The 11,821-nt window shown below is 44.7% G+C and overlaps 1 non-coding gene across 1 annotated transcript; it reads left to right on the top strand.

Annotated features, from left to right (window-relative positions):
- Positions 1-10,659: 10,659 nt before the first annotated feature.
- Positions 10,660-10,732, top strand: Trnaa-agc. The gene has a single exon. It is a non-coding gene; the product is annotated as a tRNA-Ala (tRNA).
- The last annotated feature ends 1,089 nt before the right edge of the window (positions 10,733-11,821 follow it).

The raw sequence follows: 11,821 nt of genomic DNA, 5'->3' as shown, positions 1-11,821 counted from the left end.
AATCAGGGTCGGCTGTCATGGCAAAGCGGTTCAGCTGATTGTCAAGAATACAGTAAATGAAGGTTATCGCGTCAGAATTAGCTCCAAATGGTGGGCGCTGCGGCAGCATCACGGTGCGGGATGCGTTCTGGCGGATTCTCCAGTTCTTTGCACTTTATAGTTTGTAAAATAGTCTTGTTATTTTGTCTCTTTATGAATGTACGAACGGGGGACTAGCACACGCCGATAGAGACGCCTTTTGCATACGGGAGGCGCTCGCGCGATGCCGGATTGGGCAAAGAAATTCACTCTTTGGGGCTCAAGTACGAACATTGCATTCAGTTGTCTCAGTCGGTTCTACCCTCTTCACATTTGTTACGTTCGATGACATTCTGCCTTACACATGCACTGATGCAATCCTGAAGCATGTTTTCTCAAAGCTGAAGCAACACATCTGTTACTGTGAGGACAATCAAGGTCGGCTGTCATGAAGCCAAAGCGGTTCAGCTGATTGTCAGAATACAGTAAATGAAGATACCAGGTTATCGTCAGGGAATTAGGCTCAAATGGTAGAGCGCTCGCTTAGCATGCGAGAGGTGCCGGGATCGATACCCGGATTCTCCAGTTCTTTTTGCACTTTATAGTTTGTGAAATGGTCTTGTTATTTGTCTCTTTATGAATGTCGACAGGACCCCAGCACACATGACAGAACGCCCTTTGCATACGGGAGGCGCTCGCACTGATACCCGGATTCGGCAAAGAAATTCACTTTCTTGGGGCTCAAATACGAACATTGCATTCGGTTATTCAGTCGGTTCTACCCTCTTCACGCTGTTCACGTGACCGGTGACGTTACGCACCTTACTGACTCCCCAAAACCGCAGCATGTTTTCTCAAGCTGAAACAGCACATCACGGCCTGTCAGGATATTCAAGGTCGGCTGGTAATGGCGCCAAAGCCAGTTCAGCTGATTGTCAGAATACGGTAAATGAAGACACCAAGGTTTATCGTCAGGGAATTAGCTCAAATGGTGAGCGCTCGCTTAGCGTACCGAGGTACTGGGATCGATACGGATTCTCCAGTTCTTTTTGCACTTCCTATGGTTTGTGAAATAGTCTTGTTATTTGTGCTTTGTAAGATGTCATGGTGGAGGGACTAGCACACCTGACAGAAGACCCTTTTGCATGCGGGCTCGCACTGATGCAGTTCTGGCAAAGAAATTCCACTTTCTTTAGAGGCTCAAATATGAACGGTACATTCAGTTGTCTCAGATCCAGTTCTACCCGCCACATTGTTATGTTCAAATGACATTCCTACGCACATACACTGACTCCAAACCCTGAAAGCATGTTTTTCTCAAAGCTAAAACCAACACATCTGTTACTGTCAGGACAATCAAAGGTCAGCTGTATGGCATAAAGCGGTTCAGCTGATTGTCAAAGAGCTACAGTAAATGAAGAACCACCTGGAGTTATCGTCAGGGGAATTAAATATGGTAGAAGCTGGCTTCATGCCAGCATCTGTGAGAATTACCGGAAAGGATCGATACCAGTTCTCCAGTTCTTTGCCACTTTATAGTTTTGTGAAATAGTCGCGTTATTTGTCTCTTTATAGATGATAATACGAACAGGGGACTAGCACGTGACAAGAACTACGCCACGAGCGCTCGCACTGATACGGATTGGGCAAAGAAATTCGCCTTTAGAGGCTCAAATATGAACATTGCATTCAGTTGTCTCAGTCGGTTCGCACCCTTCACATTTGTTACATATTTCAAATGACATTCTACGCACCACATACACCCAGCTCCCAAACCACAAGCATGTTTCTCAAAACTGAAACAACATCTGTTACCTGTCAGGATCAAGTCGGCTTCATCATAGCGCCATGAGACAACTGATTGTCAAAACCTGATTAATAACCTGTCGATGTTCATAAATGGGAATGAAGTTCAAATGGTGAAGGCGGCTTCGGCAGCATGCGAGGGTACCGGGTTCATTTCCGGATTCTCCAGTTCTTTTGCTTTATGGTTGCATTGAAATATTTCTTATTTGTCTCTTGCTAGAAATTGAACAGGGATAGCACACCTGACGAGGGCCACTTTTGCATACGGGAGGCGCTCGCTGACGCCCGGATTGGGCGAAAATTCACTTTCTTTGGGCTCAAATATGAACATTGCATTCGAAGTTGTCTCAGTCGGTTCCACCCGCTTCCGCATTTGTTACATGTTCAAGTGACATTCACTACGCACACATGCATGACTCCCAAACCTGAAGCATGTTTTCTCAAAGGCTGAAGCAACACATCTGTTACTGTCAGGACAATCAAGGTCGACTGTCATGGCGCCAAAGCGGTTCAGCTGATTGTCAAGAATACCAGTAAATAAAGAGACACGCAAGGTTATCGTCAGGGGAATTGAAGCTCCAAATGGTTGGAATGCGAAGTTACCGGATCGATACCCGGATTCTCCAGTTCTTTTTGCACTTTATAGTTTTGTGAAATGGTCTTTGTTATTTGTCTCTTTATGAATGTATCGCCGAACGGGGGACTAGCACACATGACAGAACGCCTTTTGCGCCCGGGAGGCGCTTCGCACTGATACCGGATTGGGCAAAGAAATTCACTTTCTTTGGGCTCCAAATATGAACATTGCATTCGGTTATTACTCGATTCGGTTCTACTTCACATTTGTTACATGTTCAAATGACATTCTACGCACACACATGCACTGACTCCCAAACCTGAAAGCATGTTTTCTCAAAGCTGGAAGCAACACATCTGTTGCTGTCAGGACAATCAAGGTCGGCTGTTAGCTGGCGCCAAAGCGGTTCAGCTGATTGTCCAGAATACAGTAAATGAAGACACGCAAAAGGTTATCGTCCAGGGCAATTAGCTCCAATGGTAGAGCGCTCGCTTAGCATGCGAGGGTACTGGGATCGATACCCGGATTCTCCAGTTCTTTTTATAGTTTTGTGAAATAGTCTTGTTATTTGTCTCTTTTATGAATGTCATGAACAGGGGGACTAGCACACCTGACAGAGAACGCACATACAGGAGGCGCTCGCACTGATACCCGGATTCGGCAAAGAAATTCACTTTCTTTGGGGCTCAAATATGAACATTTGCATTCAGTTGTGCTCAGTCCGGTTCTACCCACTTCACATTGTTACATGTTCAAACATTCTACACCTACATACACTGACTCCCAAACCACAAGCATGTTTTCTCAAAGCTGAAACAACACATCTGTTACTGTCAGGACAATCAAGGTCAGCTGTCATGGCGCCAAACGGTTCAACTGATTGTCAGATACAGTAAATGAAGACACACCAGGTTATCGTCAGAATTAAGCTCAAATGGGTAGAGAAGCGCTTCGGCAGCATGCGAGAGGAGTACCGGGATCGATACCGGGATTCTCAATTCTTTGCACTTTATAGTTTTGTGAAATAGTCTTGTTATTTGTCTCTTTATGAATGTCACGAACAGGGGACTAACACATGACAGAACGCCTTGCATACGGGAGGCGCACGATACCGGATTCGGCAAAGAAATTCACTTTCTTAAGGGAATAAATTGAACATTGCGACTCGGTTATTACCAGTCCGGTTCTACCCTCTTCACGGTGTTACGTATTCAAATGACATTCACATACCTGGCACCAGCTACCGGCATGTTTTCTCAAACCAAAACAACACATCTATTACTGTCAGGACAATCCAAGGTCGACTGTCACTTGCGGCGCCAAAGCGGTTCAATTGATTGTCAAAAGAATACAGTAAATGAACACACCAAAGGTTATCGTCAGGAATTGAAAGCTCAAATGGTAGGCGCAACGCGCGAAGGTACTGGGATCGATACCAGTTCCAGTTCTTTTGCACTTTATAGTTTTTGCCGAAATAGTCTTGCATGTCTCTTATGAATGTCATGAACAGGGGACCCTTTAATAGAGCCCTTGCATACGGGAGCGCTCGCGTACTGATTCGGCAAAGAAATTTGCCTTTTCTTTGGGCTCCAAATAACGAACATTGCATTCAGTTGTCTCAGTCCGGTTCTACCACTTCCGCATTTGTTACGTGTTCAAGGCTGACGTTACCACATACACTGATACAAACCTGAAACATGTTTTCTCAAAGAGCTGAAACCTTACATCTGTTGCACTGTCCGGATAATTCAAGGTCGGCTGTCCTTGAAGCAAAGCGGTTCAACTGATTGTCCAAGAATACAGTAAATGAAGACTACCAGGTTATCGTCAGGAATTAAGCTCAAATGGTAGAGGCGCTCGCTTAGCATGCGAGAGGAGTTACCGGGATCGATACCAGATTCTCCAGTTCTTTTGCACTTTATAGTTTGAAATGATGGCATTTTGTCTCACTTTATGAATGTCACGGAACAGGGGACTAGCACGTGACAGAACGCTGCCCGGGCTGGTACTAGTTGGGCAAGAGAAATTCACTCTTTGGGGCTCAAATATGAACATTGCATTCAGTTGTCTCGGTCCGGTTCTGCGCCCGCTACATTTGTTACATCAATTGACATTCCTACGCACCCACATACACTGGCTCGAGGCGGCATATAAAGCTGAAGGCAGCATCTGCTGTCAGGACAATCAAGGTCACGGTATGCATGGCGCCGTGGTTGCAAAGCTGATTGTCAAGAATACAGTTAATGAAAACACACCAATGTTCATCGGCAGGGAATGAGTTCAAATGGTAGAGCGCTCACAGCAGCATGCGAGAGGTACCAGGATCGATACCCGGATTCTCCAGTTCTTTTGCTTTATGGTTTGTGAAATGGTCTTCTTGTTTGCTCTTTATGAGGTCGTGAACAGGGGGACTGGCACACCTGACAGAAGGCCCTTTTGCATACGGGGCGCTGCTGATGCAGCGGATTGGGCAAAGAATTCACTTCTTTGGGGCTCAAATAACCAGACATTGCATTCAGTTGTCTCAGTCCGGTTCTACCCACTTCACATTTGTTACATGTTCCAGAAGTGACATTCTACGCACACATTACACTGACTCCCAAACCTGAAGCATGTTTCTCAAAACGACAGCCCATCTGTTACTGTGGAACGGTAAGGTCGGCTGTCCTTATAGCGCCAAAGCGGTTCAGCTGATTGGTAGAATACAGTAAATGAAGACACACCAAGGTTATCGTCGGAATTAAAACTCAAAATGGTAGAGCGCTCGCTTGGCGTAAAGGAAGGTACCGGGATCGATACCAGTTCTCTAACTTTTTGCGCTTTATAGTTTTGTAAAATAGTCTTATTTATTTGTCTCTTTATGAATGTATGAACAAGGGGACTACTTACTGACCGAACACTTAACGCATACAGGAGGCGCCTTTCGATACGGATTGGTGAAATTCCGCTTCTTTGGGAACAATACTGAACCTGCATTCAGTTGTCTCAGGTGGGTTGCCGCCCACATTTGTTGCATGTTCAAATAGACGTCTACACTTTACACATACACTGGCTCCCAAACCTGAAAGCATGTTTCTCAAAGCTGGAAACCACATCTATTACTGTCAGGACAATCAGGTCGGCTGTCATGGCGCCAAAACGGTTCAACTGATTATTCAAGAATACTGATAAATGAAGACACACAAGGTTATCGTCAGACAATTAAGCTGAAATGGTAGAGCCTTTCCTTGTATGCGAGTACTGGGATCGATACGCGGTTATCCAGTTCTTTGCACTTTATAGTTTTGTGAAATAGTCTTGTTATTTGTCTCTTTAATGAATGTCGCTTGAACAGGGGACCTTTTAATGAAGGCCCTTGCATACAGGAGGCGCTCGCACTGATACCAGTTCGGCAAAGAAATTCACTTTTCTTTGGGGCTCAAATATGAACATTACATTCAGTTATCTCAAGTCCGAGTTCTACCATACATTTGTTACATGTTCAAATGACATTCACACATACACTGACTCCCAAACCTGAAAACATGTTTTCTCAAAGCTGAAACAACACATCTATTACTGTCAGGATAATCAAGGTCAGCTGTCATGGCATAAAGCAGTTCAACTGATTGTCAAAGTACAGTAAATGAACTTCAGAGTTATCGTCAGGGGAATTAAGCTCAAATGGTGGGCTCGCTTAGCATGCGAGAGGTACCGGATGTTACCCAGTTGCTCCAGTTCTTTGCACTTTATAGTTTTTGGCGTGGTCTTGTTATTTGTCTCTTTACATGAATGTCACGAACGGGGGACTATACGTGACAGAACGCCCACTTGCATACGGGGAGGCGCTCGCACTGATACCCGGATTGGACGAAATTCACTCTTTGGGGCTCAAATATAGACGCGCATTCAGTCAGTCCGGTTCTGTACATTTGTTACATGTTCCAAGTAATTTCTACTGCATACTGACTCCCAAACCTGAAGCATATGTTTTCACCAAAACGACAACTTACATCTGTTTTCATCGGGACAATCAGATCGGCTGTCATGGCATAGACGGTTCAACTGATTGTCAAAGAGCCTGATTAATGAAAACACACCAATGTTCATCGTAAGGGGAATGAGTTCAAATGGTAGAGCGCTCGCTGGCATGCGAGAGGTACCGGGATCGATACCCGGATTCTCGAGTTCTTTTTGCGCACATAGTTTTGTGAAATAGTCTTGTTGTCTCTTTATGAAAGTCGTGAACAGGGGATACTTACACTGTTGAAGGCCCTTTTGCATACGGAGGCATCACTGATACGGATTGGGCAAAGAAATTCACTCTTTGGGGCTCAAAATATGAACATTGCATTCAGTTGTCTCGGTCGGTTCTACCCACTTCACATTTGTTACATGTTCAGTGACGATTTCACGCACACATGCACTGACTCCCAAACTACAAGCATGTTTTCTCAAAGCTGAAGCAGCCACATCTGTTACTGTCAGGACAATTAGGGTCGGCTGTCCTTGGCGCCAAAGCGGTTCAGCTGATTGTCAAAAGAGCCACGGTAAATGAAGACGCCAAGGTTATCATCAGGGAATTAAGCCAAATGGTGAGAGCGCTCGCTTAGCATGCGAGGTACTAAGGATCAATGCAGTTCTCCAGTTCTTTTGCACTTTATAGTTTTGTAGGTCTTGTTATTTGTCTCTTTATGAATGTCGCCGAACAGGATAGCACATGACAGAACGCCTTTGCATACGGGAGGCGCCGCACTGATACCCGGATTGGGCAAAGAAATTCACTTTCTTTGGGGCTCAAATATGAACGTGCATTCAGTTGTCTCGGTCGGTTCTGCCCACTTCACATTTGTTACATGTTCAAATGACATTTCTCACAGCGCACATACACTGGCTCCCAAACCTGAAAACATGTTTCTCAAAGCTGAAACTTAACCACATCTATTACTGTCCAGGACAATCAAGGTCAGCTGTCGCGCCAAAGCAGTTCAATGATTGTCAAGAATACAATTAAATGAAGACCACCGCAAAGGTTATCGTCAGGGGTAGCTCAATGGTGACGCTCGCTTAGCATGCGAGAGGGTACCAGGATCGATACCCGGATTCTCCAGTTCTTTTGCACTTTATGGTTGTAGAAATAGTCTTGTTATTTGTCTCTTATGAATGTCGCGAACAGGGGACTAGCACACACTTGACAGAACGCCCTTTTGCATACGGAGCGCTCGCACTGATACCGGATTGGGCAAAAATTCCACTTTCTTTAGGGCTCAAATATGAACATTGCATTCAGTTGTCTCAGTCCGGTTCCACTTCACATTTTGTTACATGTTCAAATGACATTCTACCACATACACTGACTCCCAAACCACGAAGCATGTTTTTCTCAAAGCTGAAGCAACCACATCTGTTACTATCAGGACAATCAAGGTCGGCTGTCATAGCGCCAAAGCAGTTCAACTGATTGTCAAGAATACAGTAAATGAAGACACACCAAGGTTATCGTCAGGGGAGTAAGCTCAAATGGTGGCTTCGTAGCATCTTGAGAGGTACCAGGATCGATACTGATTCTGAATTCTTTTGCACTTTATAGTTTTGGCGAAATAGTCTTGTTATTTGTCTCTTTATGAATGTCACGAACAGGGGACTAGCACACATGACAGAACGCCCTTACACATACAGGAGGCGCTCGCACTGATACCCGGATTGGGCAAAATTCACTTTCTTTGGGGCTCAAATACGAACATTGCATTCAGTTGTCTCGGTCGGTTCTACCCTCTTCACATTTGTTACATGTTCCGTGACGATTTTCTACGCTACACACATTACTGACTCCCAATCCACGAAGCATGTTTTCTCAAAGCTGGAAACAACACATCTGTTACTGTGAGGACAATTAAGGGTCGGCTGCCATGGCGCCAAAGCGGTTCAGCTGATTGTCCAAGAATGCAATTAATGAAAACACCAATGTTCATCGTGGAATTAGCGGCTCAAATGGTGAGGCGCTCGCTTAGCATGCGGGGGTACCGGATCGATACCCGGATTCTCCGCTTTCTTTTACTTTATGGTTTTGTGAAATAGTCTTGTATTTGTCTCTTTACATGAATGTACGAACGGGGGACTAGCACACATGACAGAACGCCTTTGCATACGGGGCGCTAGCACTGATACGGATTGGGCAAAGAAATTCACTTTCTTTTGGGGCTCAAATATGAACATTGCATTCAGTTGTCTCAGTCCGGTTCTACCACTTCTGATACATGTTCAGTGACATTCACACACGTACTCAGCTCAAACAAACATGTTTCTCAAAGCTGAAACAACACATCTGTTACTGTCAGGACAATCAAGGTCGGCACAATGCGCTAAGCGGTTCAGTAATTGTCAAAGGCCAAAGTAAATAGTACCAAAGGTTATCGTCGGAATTAGCTCAAAATGGTAGAGCGCTCGCTTAGCATTACGAGAGGTACCAGGATCGATACCCAGATTCTCCAGTTCTTTGCGCTTTATAGTTTTGGTAGATAGTCTTGTTATTTTGTATAACTTTATGAATATCACGAACAGGACACTTTTTGACAGAACGCCCTTTTGCGCCAAGGGCTGCGCTTCCAATTACCACAGTTGACCGAAAATTCACTCTTGGGGCTGGAAATACGAACGCCATTGCATTCGGTTGTCTCGGTCGGTTTCTACCCTCTTCACATTTGTTACATGTTCGATGACATTTCTACGCACACGCACACTGACTCCCAAACAAATGTTTTCTCCAAAGCTGAAACAACACATCTGTACTGTCAGGACAATCAAGGTCGACATGCATGGCGCCAAAGCGGTTCAGCTGATTGTCAAGTACAGTAAATGAAGACACACCAAGGTTATCGTCGGGAATTAGCTCAAATGGTAGGCGCTCGCTTAGCATGCGAAGGTACACAAGGATCGATACCGGATTCTCCAGTTCTTTTGCATATACTTTGTGAAATAGTCTTGTTATTTGTCTCTTTATGAATGTCGCCGAACAGGGGACTAGCACACCCTGACAGAAAGGCCCCTTGCATACAGGAGAGCGCTCACTGAAATGCCAGATTCGGCAAAGAAATTCACTTTCTTTGGGGCTCAAATATGAACATTACATTCAGTTGTCTCAATTCAGTTCTACCCACTTCATTGTTGCATGTTCAAGTGACATTCTACGCACACATACACTGGCTCCAAACCTGAAAGCATGTTTTTCATAAAGCTGAAGCGCTTACATCTGTTACTGTGAGGACAATCAAGGTCAGCTGTCATGGCCAAAGCGGTTCAACTGATTGTCAAGAATACAGTAAATGAAGACCTGAGTTATCGTCAGAGGAATTAAGCTCAAATGGTAGAGCCTTTCCTTAGCAATACGAGAGGTACCAGGATCGATACCAGTTCTCAGTTCTTTGCACTTTATAGTTTTGTGAAATAGTCTTGTTATTTGTCTCTTTATGAATGTCGAACAGGGGGACTAGCACGTGACAGAACGCCTTGCATACGAGGAGGCGCTCGCACTGATACCCGAAGTTGGGCAAAAGAAATTCCTTTCTTTAGGGCTCAAATATGAACATTGCATTTACAGTTGTCTCAGTCGGTTCTACCCACACTTCACATTTGTTACATGTTGATGACATTCTACACACCCACATACACTGACAAACCTGAGCATGTTTCTCAAAGCTGAAGCAGCTTACATCTGTTACTGTCCAGGACAATCAGGGTCGGCTGTCATGGCGCCAAAGCGGTTCAACTGTTGATTGTCAGAGTGCAGTTAATGAAAACACCAATGTTCATCGTGGGGAATGAGTTCAAATGGTGGCTTAGCATGCGGTACCGGGATGGAAATACCCGGATTCTCCACTTCTTTTTGCACTTTATAGTTTGTGAAATAGTCTTTGCTTATTTGTCTCTTTATGAAAGTCGTGAACAGGGGGACTAGCACACCTGACAGAACGGCCCTTTTGCATACGGGAGGCGCTCGCACTGATACCCGGATTGGGCAAAAGAAATTCACTCTTTGGGGCTCAAATATGAACGTGCATTCAGTTGTCTCAGTCCGGTTTCTACCCACTTCACATTTGTTACATGTTCAGAGTGACATTCTACGCACACACATGCACTGACTCCCAAACCTGAAGCATGCTTTCTCAAAGCTGAAGCTAACACATCTGTTACTGTCAGGACAATCAAGGTCGGCTGTCGCGCCAAAGCAGTTCAACTGATTCAAGAATACGGTAAATGAAGACACACCAAGGTTATCGTCAGGGGAATTAGCTCAAATGGTAGAGCGCTCGCTTAGCATGCGAGAGGTACCGGGATCGATACCCGGATTCTCCAGTTCTTTTTGCACTTTATAGTTTTGTGAAATAGTCTTGTTATTTGTCTCTTTATGAATGTCACGAACAGGACTAGCACACATGACAGAACGCCCTTTGCATACAGAGGAAGGGCGCTCGCACTGATACCGGATTCGGCAAAGAGAATTTACTTTCTTGGGAACAAATACGAACATTGCATTCAGTTGTCTCAGTCAGTTTACCCTCTTCACATTGTTGCATGTTCCAAATGACATTCTACGCACACACATACACTGACTCTACAAGCCTGAAGCATGTTTCTCAAAGCTGAAGCAACACATCTGTTACTGTCTCCAGGGACAATCAAGGTCGGCTGTCATGGCGCCAAAGCGGGTTCGACTGATTGTCAAGAATACAGTAGAAATGAAGACACACCAAGGTTATCGTCGGGGGTAAGCTCAAGTATTTGGCTACCGGCTTAGCATGCGAGAGGTGCTGGGATCGATACCCGATTCTCCAGTTCTTTTTGCACTTTAGCGGTTTTGTGAAATAGTCTTGTTATTTCTCTTTATGAATATGCTTAGACAGGGGACTACTTACCTAAATAGAAAGGCCCTGCATACAGAGCGCTCGCACTGATACCAGATTCGGCAAAATTGCAAATGAACATTCGTTATTATAGTCGGGTTACTAGCTGTTGCATGATGACCAGGCGCAGAAAGCCATGTTTTCTCAAAGCTGAAGCAACACATGTATTACTGTCGGACAATCAAGGTCAGCTGTCATAGCGCCAAGCGGGTCAACTGATTGTCAAGAATACAGTAAATGAAGACACACCAAAAGGTTATCGTCAGAATTAAGCTCAAATGGTAGAGCGCTCGCTTAGCATGCGAGAGGTACCAGGATCGATGATTTCTCCAGTTCTTTGCACTTTTATAGTTTGTGAAATAGTCTTGTTATTTGTCTCTTGGAATGTCGCGAACGAGGACTAACACATGACAGAACATACCTTTTGCATACGGAGGGCGCTCGCACTGATACCGGATTCAGCGAAAATTCACTTTCTTTGGGGCTCAAATACTTCAAAACATGCATTCAGTTGTCTCAGTCCGGTTCTACCCACTTCACA

This window comes from Haliotis rubra, unplaced genomic scaffold, assembly GCF_003918875.1.
Source record: "Haliotis rubra isolate DU_JTF1 unplaced genomic scaffold, ASM391887v1 Scf2245, whole genome shotgun sequence".
Classification (NCBI taxonomy): domain Eukaryota; kingdom Metazoa; phylum Mollusca; class Gastropoda; order Lepetellida; family Haliotidae; genus Haliotis; species Haliotis rubra.
The sequence above is the reverse complement of the archived record's forward strand: the minus strand, read 5'-3'. Positions and strand labels throughout refer to the sequence as shown.